This window comes from Leptopilina boulardi, unplaced genomic scaffold (assembly GCF_019393585.1).
Source record: "Leptopilina boulardi isolate dan_hultmark-lab unplaced genomic scaffold, ZJU_Lbou_2.1 LbouV2_330, whole genome shotgun sequence".
Taxonomy (NCBI): Eukaryota; Metazoa; Arthropoda; class Insecta; order Hymenoptera; family Figitidae; genus Leptopilina; species Leptopilina boulardi.
In genome coordinates, this window is record NW_026137897.1 from 2,761,540 (window position 1) to 2,774,655 (window position 13,116).

The 13,116-nt window shown below is 30.1% G+C and overlaps 2 protein-coding genes across 2 annotated transcripts in view; both read left to right on the top strand.

Annotated features, from left to right (window-relative positions):
• LOC127285106 (rac GTPase-activating protein 1-like) overlaps positions 1-13,116 on the top strand; it is a 30,745-nt gene that overhangs the window by 12,166 nt on the left and 5,463 nt on the right. The window lies entirely within an intron of this gene.
• The window catches only part of LOC127285105 (zinc finger protein ZIC 3-like), a 25,975-nt gene continuing 12,859 nt past the window's right edge, over positions 1-13,116 (top strand). The window contains exon 1 of the mRNA XM_051310918.1: positions 1-150. The gene's annotated coding sequence lies outside the window, so the exon portion shown is untranslated. The remainder of the gene's footprint in view (positions 151-13,116) is intronic.

Genomic DNA, 13,116 nt, shown 5'->3' on the forward strand with positions numbered 1-13,116 from the left:
AAAAAACATTTTTGTGAATTTTTACCTTTTTGTTATAAAAATATTTTTATCGCTTTTTTTGACCACGTGGTTTACATTTTTTTGGTGCTTAGTGAAATTCCAAAAACTTGGACAAATAAAAAATCCTTTATATCGGCTTCTCGGCCGTTGGTGAGTGATTTCATCAGCTTCTTTAATATTTAAAGCAAAATTTTTTATTTTTTCAAAAAAAAAAAATTCATTCTGATAAAGAATAGAAGAGAACTTAAATATTTTTTAATAATTTCATTTCTTCAGTGTCAGTTAAAAGTTTTCTCGCCTTACCAGAACGTGTTTATAGATCTACTGAAAGTAAAATTCCAAGAATACTTTTTTTTTTTCATAATTCCAGTATTTTCTATCTTTCTTCATTATTTATCTTTCTTCAATTACTATTCTGCATTTTATTGACAAAATTTTTAGTGAATTTTAGAATTTGAAATAGAATTTTGCTTAGTATTTAAAATATAGAATATGAAATATAATTTTAAAAATACAATTTATATAATATCTGAATTGTTTATAATTATATTAAAACGTGCAGATCTCGTGTAAAATTAATACATACTTAGATGGTAAGATTTGATTCATTTTATATGGTTGATGTTTACTTTAAAATACTTGGAAACTGAGGTAATGTTATGTCTTTAGGTATATGTAGATCCGCCTACCTAAATCATTATTTGCCCACGTGAACCGATTTTTAAAAATTCCATATAGAAATTGATTGCTAACTATACAGAGATTTTTGAATTTTCATGGAACACTATCCACGTGGGCGCGATGATACAAAAAAATCCTTGAATTAATTAAATATCGTCAAAATTTTTAGACAGTGTTCAATAAGAATGGAAGATCCGTTTGATCTTGATCAAAACAATTAATATTTTTTTGTAAAATCTCCAGTAAAAATAAAATTAGTTTCTTCAAAAAAATTAAAACTTTTCTTCTTTTTTAATATAGAGGACAAATTTGAAGTATTATATAAAGATCAAAGTTTTCAAAAATGTCAGCAAAGAATTCTGATTGAAAAAAATAAGTCTTATATGTGCTCCTTGGGGTACGACATCAATGTCTCATTTCTCATCCCTCATTCCCTTTTTTTTCCGACCTTCTGTATACTCATCCGACTGTACAACACAATGTCTTTGTCGTATAGAAATATCGAATAAGACTCAACCAGTAATGTTTACCTTCACACTTGGACACAAAGCACCCCACAGGCACACAGGGACTTCCCCCCTATACGGATATCAATACTTTGGTACAAGATATACGTTTTTCTTTCTTTTTTTGGTCCCCTATTTCCACTGATTTTCAGTTAAAATATCCGCGCGCTCTCCTTCTTGTACAAGATGGAAAGGTATGAAGAAATTCAGCGCATTCGCTTTATGGGATGTTATAATATGACAATGAAATTTGGAACGGGCACAGTCCATGGGGGAGCAAAAGCCCCACAGGAAAAAGGAATAATGCCAAGGATGGGATTATCTCTAAGCCAGGTACCAGCATATTATTATGAATCGTATATGTCCCGGTAGGTCCTCTTACAACAAATTGACAGCAGGAATTTTGATGGCCTAGCGCAAAAGTCGAACAAGTATACATATATATATTTAAAGTGTGGGAGTCTCCAACAAAGGGACGAATATAAGGGGGGTCTAAGGTTACTAAGAGTAAACATGTTTTATTAACCAGATTTCTTTTATAAATATATATTTTATACTAATTGTTCGTTTACCCTGTTTCTCTGCAAAACTTAGTTTTTTCTATATTTCAATTATCTGCGATTTGTATAACTCTGGAATAAACATGGTTTTAGGTACTTTCTCTCTTAATTTGAATCAGTGAAATTTCACTGGTGAAATAGCTAGAAGTCGGTTACTGAATCATTTAGTGAAATTTTCACTGAAAATCAGTCATATATCACTGATTTCCAGTGAAAATTTCACTAAATAAATCAGTCAATCTGTATTATCGGTAATGGGTAAAACAGATTGACTGATTCATTTAGTAAAATTTTCACTGGAAATCAGTGATATATGACTGATTTTCAGTGAAAATTTCACTAAATGATTCAGTAACCGACTTCTAGCTATTTCACCAGTGAAATTTCACTGATTCAAATTAAGAGAGTTAGATAGAATTTTATTTTTTTATTTAGATTTTGGTTTCTTTGTATTTTTCTTTTCATCATAATCATATATAAATGTTGCTTAAGGTAAACGTACAAAAATTTTAAGCTGAAATTTTAACCGTGAGGTGGTTTTGGATGTATAGCTAGAACAATTAACCTACAAAAAATTACGAAAAACTGAGTTTTCTTTTTATTTCTTCCATATAGAAGATTTTCATTTTTCTCTCAAATTACTCAAATCTGATACTAGAATGAGAATTCAAAGTAAAATTGCATGGGGGGACACTTTTGGGTTAAACCTCTCTAATTCAAGAGAAAAGAAATTTTATTTTTTTGTGATATTATTAATCAAAATATAGGATCTTCACGAAAAAAAAACCCAAGTTAAAATTATTTTGTAAAATAAGTCGAAAAAATCGACTTCTATTATATAAGGAAGAATCGGAACAAAAGTTAGTGAAATTTTAAATAATTTAATTTTAAAAATCGTTACAAACATAAGAAATTTCACTTAAAATCAAAATTAAAAGTTTTTATTCATTAGGAAATAATTAACGTAAAAACCTTATTTTTATGTTATTCTGTTTCTTTCCTTAAAATAAGTTGAAAAAAGTCGAAAAAATCGTATAATCCGAGGCCTATAAAAATATAATGTTTTCTCCTTTTTTTACCCTGAAAGCGCTACTTTTTGCTATACTTATTTTTATTTACTAAGAGCTCTATCACTATAGGAGCAGATTAGATTTTAACCCAATTAAAATTAAGCTCTTACGACAAGGTAATATTTACCGTAAGAGACTCCATTTTGATTGATTAAAATCTAATCTGCTCCACATGTGACAGAACCCCTAAAAAGTGCGAAATAGTTCTTTTTTTTATTAGTTACAAAATAAGAATTTTCTTTTTAAATTGATATACCATATACCAACGGATCTAACGAATTTTTTTCTAAACTTGTTGAAACTAGAAACCAGTTCGAAAATAAAAACCTAAAACTCGATTCCAACGTAAAATCTTGAAGTATATTAGATTTTTGAAATAGACATAATTTTCCTCACTAGATTCCCAGAGACTGTCCGTTGGAATGACATATAGTCGATATAAAAAAAAAAAGGAAGGAAGGAACCTATGAACTTTGGAGAACCGTTAGATAGGTTCCCGAGTCATTTGAATGCTTCTAATCTCAACTAGACAAAAGCCCTCTGAGGAACGTCCCGCACCAGGATATGAAAAACCGGTATCCGGAAGCAGGACCGTTGGGAGAATTTTAAACTTCCTCGCGGGACAAATAAGACGCTTCTTCACGAATGAAAGTCGAAATAAATGGGGTGTTTGACTAGTGTGCGTATTGTATTTAAAGGGGTGTACAGAGGAGACAGGTTTCATTTACGACGTGTATGCTAATATAATGATCCTTTCGAATCTATGCTCATATAGAGGGGAATCCGCTGCAAGTTGCTTTTAAGACAGGCCCCCATAGGAATGAGAAATAGCCACGATATTTGCATATTTTTGGCCCGCATTCTTGTAATGGTCCCACGTGGGAATGATTCCAAAGTGGAAGCTCGTGCCATTTTTCCCCTGTATTTTAGTGTGGTTCAAAGGTCATTCAAAGCATTGCACCCTAACCTCCGTTGGCCCGTTGAAGAAACGAAGGAATTTTATTATTTTCTGAAAATTAGAATTCTGAACTTTTGCAATTATTCTAGCCTCTAAAAAAAATTGATTTGAATTTTCCAAGACCTCTTACTGGTAGCCAACAATAAAGAAGATACAATATCCTTTTGATTCTTCATGGAGGTCCCAGAAAACCCCAAACAGACCGTAAAACGGAACAATAAATGCTTTGGTTCGATGGTTTGACCTAACACTGAAAATACATTTCTTTTCAAATCACACCCTTACTTTATTTCCGATTTTGTAAAGTGCTAGAGAATTTTAGAAACGAATAATCTAACAAAGAATATGTAATCAAAAGTTAGTGACATTTGGGAAAAAGCTATAATAATAGCATATTTTTTACAAATCAATATAATTAATAACTAATTATTACTAAAAAGAAAGCTAGATAGGGTCATTATCTCTGCTTTTGTGTTCGATTCCTCAAAAAGGATTCAAAATGTTGCTATTCGCTACTTTTTAGTAAACTCTCTGCAATATTGAAACTTTTATATTAAACCTATATGTTAAGTTTAATATAAATATGTAATTAAAAACTAAGAAATAATTAAAAAAAAAATTAGGCAAACTAATGCCAGAGTTTATTTTTAAATGACAATCTATAAAATTCTGAATTTGATATATAAAAATTTTTGAAGCGTGGTTAATCGGCAAACGCAACCGGCAGCAAGTTAAATGACTGGTTCTGTCCTTTTCTATATTAAGCCTGACTTGACCATATTCCCTCCTCTTTCTCTCTGGTACTTCTCTTTTCGAGAAGAACAAGGAAAAACGAAAATAAGAAGAAGAAGAAGAAGAAGGATAAAGGAAGAACCTGCGGTGGGAGATCCTTCGTGTGTGGTCCCCATGAGAGGTGTCGCGTTGTGTGTGGTACACTAAACTGTCTTAAGATAGTCCAGCCTACGGATGAGGACCACCTGAAGAATGAAACATACTCCTCTGAGATCTCAGTCTTTGGTGGTCAGAACATATCATCTGACCCCCTAAAGTTTTCTTACTGATATCTACTGTCTATATTTGTTCAAAAAAAAAGTCAAATGGCTAATTATAAATAAATTTTAGAGATTGTTTACGAATTATATTAATTAAGAAACAGAAATTTTAAATAAAAGTTGATGAAAATTAAATATCAATTATGATGGTAAAATTCATGAAAAACGAATTTCTCTTTTAAAACAAATGATTTATAATACCTAAGGGCAAATATTAATTTCGTAATGACGGACGCGGGTTGGGACTCGCGAACGTATATATATGTAATACGTATTACAAACGGGACAGGATGGCTACCGGTCGCAGCGGGAGAACACGACGGGAGTCCTCTCTCTCTCTACCATCTCTTGACTTGGCTACTATATACCGAGAAGCAACCAACGCAGCACTTCGTTTCTACTTGTCTTCTCATTCTCCTTCTTTTTTAGCCTCACTATACTATATATGTATAAAATAATTTCCCATCGGAGTGTTTTCTATCTAAAAAGTTTGTAGTCGTGTCACATGTAAGAATTTATATATTTATTTTTAACAGAAATTCTATTCTAAATTTTTTCCTCTTTTGCAGTAGCGCTGTATTTACAAATAATTTTACCGTAATTTTGTCATCTAAAACAGAATTTTAGAGTAAGATAGATTTATAAATGCAGCGTTGCTTTTGCAATTGTATTTCTATTAAACATTCTTTTCTGTAAAAAGAAAAAGTATACTAAAATATTATACCGATTTTAGATATTAAAATATAAATGACAATTTAGTATACCCAAAGTTGGTATTAAATTAATACTTTTCGTTTTGTGAAAATTTAAGATTAAATCAAACTGTGATTTTTAAAAAAAAGTTCATTTTTAAAAAAACAACTATTATTTTTCATGAGAATCAAAATTATATTTTTCAAATATTTTTTATATGAAAATAAAAACAACATTTTACCCCAAAAAGTTTTGGGATAGTTTTAACATTGGGTATAGCCTGTAATTTTATTGCGAGCGAACAATGTCTGGATGCCTAAATCTTTGCTTCATTTTCATAATTCGTCCTTAGGGATCATTTTTAATAGGCCCCTGGCGCCAATACTCCAGATAATATAGGTTTATCTTAAGTCGACTAAAGGTCCATTGGACTTTAACTTCCTATATATATATACCTGATTCACTATTATGATATGAAAAATTTTAACTTTTTCTCTCTAACATTACTTCTGTAATTATTTATTTTTATTGTAGATTAGTCTGTCATTCAATTTAAAATTTATTTATCGCAATTTTAAAAATATTCAATCATCGAATCGAATCACTATATCCTATTTTAGAAATAAATTTCCATCACGCCTACCATTTCGTTATGCGAGAAAAAATCTTTATTGAACATACACCCCACAAGGACTTTGAATAATAAAACGAGCTCCGTCAAAGAGCGAAGACTGGGAACCAGTATATATGGTCGATGCGGTGTCAGTGGAACGAATCATTAAACTGGACCCGCATTGACAAATGATTCCATCGGTTATGAATGGGAAGAGAAAGAGAGAGACCTCCCACATTAAAGAAACGCATCTTCCCTTCTGTATCTGATTTTTTATCATTTTTCAACTTTGACTCATATATATACAGAAGTCTGTGACCGGATTCAAGGCTTCCGTTTCATAGTTAATAATCGTAAATTTCTATTTAGTATAGAGGAAAAATAAGGAATTTTTGACAGAGAGAATAAAAAAGCGGTTAAATTATATATTATATGGCATAAATGATGATGTTCTTTAGACAGTGGCGCCACCAACCTGACTCATTTTTGCTGCATATCAAAATGAGTAGCATACGCTATCATTTTGAGTTCAGGTTTTTTCTGTGATTTGTATTCTTAAATGTAGTTAGTTTCTTTATTTTTAGTTCTAAATTTTCTATATGTAAATTCATGTTTTCTTATATAAATATCTAAAATGTGAGTTGCGTTTCTTTCACGACGTAACACTCAAAATCAAGTTGACTTCTTTAGGGAAATTAAAAAAAAAAATTTTAGAGACGGCCCCCACAGAGCAACTAAAATACCGTCGTGATAAAAGCATCAAAGGATTCCCCTGCTGTGACAAGCGGGGAATGTGACCAACAGGTTTATGTACAATCAAAGTCAACTATATCTCTCTCTCGATAAGATTTTATGTTCATAAACATAATAGAATCATATCATTGTCATTAGATCTAAGTATTAAATAAACTACTATTTAAATACTAATTCCCCCTCGCACAGTACCGAAACTTTCCTAAAGATTTCCTAAAGACTTATATATTTGAAATGTTCGGAATATTTAATTGCAAAGTTTAGTAAAAATTGTGTAAAGATTTAAATGTCCCACAAGTTTCGCGCTAAACATATTTATTCAAGTGGGACATTTAAATCTTTACACAATTTTCACTAAACATTGCAATTAAATATTCCCAACATTTCTAATAAATCTTTAGGAAAGTTTCGGTGCTGTGGGGGTCTAAATTCGCAGTATTCAAAAGGGAAGATTTTTTCAATCTTCTGTGTTTAAAAAGTGAAACAATGACCGACGCAACCTTAGGATCAGTATATTTAAGCAGGTGAAAAAGATTATCTTCAGAACTCCAAAGAAAATACCTCAATTTTTTAACGGCTTTTAGTCATTTGACGCAATTTTGAATATATTTTGTTTCCTCCCTTCTTTCTTATGTTGTAATTACAAATACTTGTTATTTAAATAAAAAATAATAAATTTAAAAACAATTGAAGAAATTTTAATTTTCTTTTTAACAAACCCGCATGAATAAAAATCAATTATTATTGTTATAATTTATTTTTATTCATGTGGGTATGTTTTTTCTGCTGTATATGATTATTGAAAGACCTTGAAAGGCTTTTAGCGAAGAGCTCTTATTTATCATTATAGAATACCCCCAGCATCTTTTGCAGTATATATATATATATATATACGTATTAATGAGTATTGTTGGACCTCTTCTTCCTTCCCCGCACGTTACCACCTCACCCACCATTCTACATGACACCCCACGGACCAGTGAGTCGGCATCCTTTGATCTGGAATGCGGCAAGCAACAAACAGGTAGAGAGCGCCAGAGAGAGGCTTCTCCCAATCACAATCATGCCGCGCGACTCTAAACTCGAGAAAATATGTTCCGAAAGTCTTTAGATATTGAGATCCTTGAGATAGCAAAGCACTGATTCTCCCTTTCCTCTACTACCTCAACCATCACACACACCCTTTCTTCTTTCTTATACTCATTCGTATGGACGTGTTTGAAAAACGCCGAAAGGCACCTTACCCCTCCACTTTCCCTCGCCATTCTCAGATTTTTCATTTAGATTGTATACCACTTATATATATATGTATAAAATGCTATTCACAAATTTCAGAAAATTTTTCAATCTTAACCTCAACTTACATATTTTCACTCTTTTTTTTATTCTTATAAACTTTTGAATTCAATTTTAACCCTCCAAAATGAACTTTTTGAAAATAAAATTTAAATAATCACCCTTTGATCCCTGGTGGATCGCAAACGGTTAGTTTTCATTGCCACCACTCGCTAAAATCCCCACTCGCCATTTGGCATAATTCTCGTCAACTACCGCACCCTGCTCTAGTAAAAATTTAGTGACTTTATTGTTAAAATTAAAAGTTACTAAATTTTTACTAGAGCAGGGTGCGGTAGTTGACGAGAATTAAGACAAATGACGATCCACTTGGAAAGATTCCCCGGAAAGTGCCCCATGGAGGTTCTATCAGAATTCCGCCGGAACTGCCAACGTAATTCCATCGAAGTTCCAAAGAATTTCCGATGGGATTCCGACGGAATTAGGACTCTAAAATTTTTGAAAAAAATTAATCGGAATTCCATCGGAAATTCTTTGGAACTCCGATGGAATTCTGACAGAATTACGTTGGATGTTCCGGCGGAATTCTGATAGAACCTCCAAGGGGCTCTTTCCGGGGAATCTTTCCAAGTGAGGAGTAGGGACAATGGAAACCAACCTTATATTTTTCTAGTTTAAAAATTTTAAAATTCAAAATGACGCATCCAATATGGCGAATAAAAAAAATTAAAAAATTAATCGGATTCGTTTGAAACTCTTTACTCAGGTGTTTTCGGTTTCTTTAATAACGAATCTGAATCCATTTTTAAAAATTCAAAATGGCGCATCCAATATGGCGAATAAAAAAAATTAAAAATTTGATCGGACTCGTTTAAAACTCGTTACTTGGGTGGTTTTTGGGGTCGCTGATTATGAATCCGATGTTAGTTTTTTAAAATTCAAAATAGCTTCAAAACTTGTCCGCCATATTGGATCCGCCATTTTAAATTTTCAAAAACGGATTTCAGATTCGTAATCAGCGACTCCAAAAACCCTTGAGGGTATACAGTGATATACGTAAACTGAAAGGGTTAAATAAAAAATAATATTATTAATTTTAAAATTAACTATAATAATTTCTAAAAACTTTATAATAATTAATTGAAAATAATAAATTTAATTGAAATAATAAATATAAATATGTATTATTTTATTCTTTATTTCCAAATTGGGCAACAGGAAAAATAATTAGACTGCCATCTATAGTATGAAGACGCGAAGCAATTATTTTTACCGATAATGTCACCACCTGTTTCACAAGAAAATAATAATTTTAACATTAAATTACATTTAATATAAGAATCAATATAAATTGATCGTTAATTCCTTTATATTATTCTATATAAATTGGTAACATTAAAATTATATACTTATTTCTAAAATAATTTCTCAGTTTTTGCACTTTTTCGCACTGTTATTAAAAATAATAAATAGCATATTTTTCATAAATTTTCATTCATTTTCCACATTATTTTCATTTACTACGAATGTTCAACGGTTGCAACAAATTTTTGTCGCACATTCGTATAGTTTTTGTTCTAAATTTTTCATTCATCCTTTTTTCTTATTTCAACAAGACATATAATGTATATAGAAGAAAAGATGATCTTTAAATGAGAGGAAAGTTCCTCGTACTAAATCCACTAACTTAATTGTCTGCTGATTCATCATCCAAAAAGACAATCCCTCCCCTCTTTCTTTATATTATAGTCGAATGGGCCGCACAGAGACAGAGAGAACTCGTCGCAAGATAACGCAAACAGTATATATAAGGAAATATCACACATTGAATAACGCAATTAAACGTTGTTTATGTCTTAAAGAACAATCAACTTTTTATCATTATTATTTACGTATATTTCATAAATAGTGTCTTCAAATTTTTCTCTCATTGTCATATAATCGCAATATACAGAGACGATCACAGGAAAAACCAAACTCATTAGAGAAATAATGATTTTTAAAAAAGTAAATACAATATAAGTTAAAAATTAAATGAAATAAAGTTGAAAAAAGCCAGATCTTCCAGTAGACGCTTTCTAACTTGCGCCAGGCTTCACTCTACTATATACAAGAAGCACGGCTTCTTGCTGTGAGGTTACTGTAAGGATATCTGTAGGGTTTGTAAGGTTACCGTGTAAGCCTGCAGTAAACTTGAGGTAATCTTAAAACTTCCGCCTTACAGTAAGCTTACACAGTAAAGCTAAGGTAAGCTTACACAGTAAGGTCGTGGTAAGGTTGTGGTAAGCTTACACAGTAAAGTTGCTGTAAGCTTCTTTTAAGATTACTGTAAGGTTGCTGTAAGGTTACTGTAAGGTTACTGTAAACATATAATGTTGTTAATAAATCAATTTTATTAATATTTATGCGCAGTAGTTTTCTATGACACATACGGCTGCGCAGTAAATTTTATTTAACAAACCCTATTGTGGTTCATAAAGTACTTTACCAAATATATAATTTTTTATAAAAAAAAATTTATAATATAATATATATATATATATTATAATGTAATTATTTTTAATATATTTTCATATTACTTTATGTTCACAGTAACCTTACAGCAACCTTACAGTAACCTTACAGTAACCTAACGGGAAGCTTACCTTACCTTACCGTGTAAGCTTTCCTTATAGCTTTACTGTGTAAGCTTATACTGTAAGGCGGAAATTTTAAGATTACCTCAACTTTACTGCAGGCTTACACGGTAACCTTACAAACCCTACAGATATCCTTATAGTAACCTCACAGTCAAGAAGCCGTGCTATGTGGGTATAGACGTTCCGGAAGATTTTTCTACACGGAAAATACTTTTAACCCTTAAATGGCTGTACAATACACGTTTGAATATGTCGGGTCCAGCAGACCCGTTGTGCCATTTACGTTCGAACGTAAAATTGTGCCATTCAAGGGTTAAGTAAAAATTTTCTTTCTGTTAACTATAAATAAATTGCATTTATCGAAATGAAGCAAATTTTTATTTGAATTAACTAAAATTTTTATAATTATATGTCAAAATGGTTAAGTCAAATTAACTTTTTCTTTGAATGTATAAGAAAAATATATAGGAGACCTCTACGAATTCGGTAGGTCACGGTCTCCCCAGGGGGCAATATAATGTCTTATCGGTTTATTGCTATGGCATCCTTCGTTCTTAAAGAGTTCAACCACAGTGTCACTCGCCAATTAATTCTTAATCACTCGACGTCATTCTTCATCGTCAAGTCATCAAAAAAATTGCAGTTGATAATAATATCGCATATACAAATTTTAACACTAAATATATAAATGTATATATCGCGTTAGGATCGAAGAACTCATAGTCACCCACTCCACTTGACTTAACACTGTTAAACGAATTCTAAATTTTTATAAATACTAAGAGAAAATTAAAAGAGATTTTTTTTTAAAAATAAATTTTTCATACCAGACAAGAAAATATGTAATAATTCTCTTTAATATGTTCTGTATACTTATATTTATTGTGATTGTGAAAATTATAAACACACACAATTGTAATTTTTTTTATATCTTTTAGCAAAACCAATCCTTTATAAATAATAAAAGATTATTTGAATAAAAAAAATTTATTTTTATTATACACGAAGAAAAATTGGATAATGCATACCATATTTTGGATCCGACATTTTAAATTTTGAAAATCTGAATTGTGAAACGTAATATTTAAAAATTGAATTAGTTTTCAATTTTTTAAATCAATAATTATTCTTTTTTATTAAAAAAACACATATAAATTGCATTTTTCAAAAAGCAGTTTTTGGAGAATTTTTCAAATTACTTATCTCAATGTTGTAAAAAATAATGGCTAAAAAGCAGATTATTCTTCAATTTTTTAAATAAATAATTATTGTTTTTCATATAATTTTTTCAAAAAGTACATATAAAAAAGCAATTTTTTTAACAATTTTTTAAATTGCTATTCTCAATATTGTAAAAAAGGAGATTAAATTTCAAATTGTATTTCAATTTTTCAAATAATTAATTATTGTTTTTTATCTTTTTTTCAAAGGAGAACTTATAAAATAGCATGTTTTTTAGAATTTTTAAAATTACTCATCTCAATGTTGTACAAAAGTTTGAAAATCCAATTATTTTCAATTTTTTAAATAAATAATTATTGTTTTTTTATGTACTTTTTTCAAAAAGCACATATAAAAAAACAATTTTTTGAGAATTTTTTAACTTACTCATCTCAATGTTGTAAAAAAGGTTGAAAATTCAATCATTTTTCAATTTTTTAAATAAAAAACAATAACTATTTAGTTGAAAAATTGAAAAATAAATTGGGTTTTTGGCCTTTATTTTTTACAAAATTGAGATGAATAATTTAGAAAGCTGTCAAAAAAATGCTTTCTTATATGTGCTTTTTGAAAAAAGTAAATAAACAACAACAATTTATTGTTTAATTAGTAATAAACAATTTTAATTATTAATTATAATAAAATTAATTTAAATAATTGATAAATTAAATAAGAATTTTCCAATTTTTATCCTGGTCTTTCCAAACAAGGGCCTACATATAAGCAATTTGTGTATTTTTCCTTACTTAAGGTAACTTAAATTTTCCGCACATAACAGACAGAGTCTATGTTAATCTGAACATTTTCCAAAAGGTTTTTTTTTAAAAATATTCAAAATTGTGCTTTTCACATACCTGAGAAGTTTGCGTGTTATGTGCCATGATTTGTGACGTCACGAAGGTTCAAATGCTCTTAAAATGCATGGGTTTTAGAGCAAAAATTGATATTTCAATCTCGATTTCAAAAAAATTACATTTTTTTCCTAAATTTACGATTGCGGGACTTCTTTATGAAATAGGGACTTAAAATTCTGGTTAGTCAAATATTTTTCATGGTAGAAGCCCACCAAAAAAA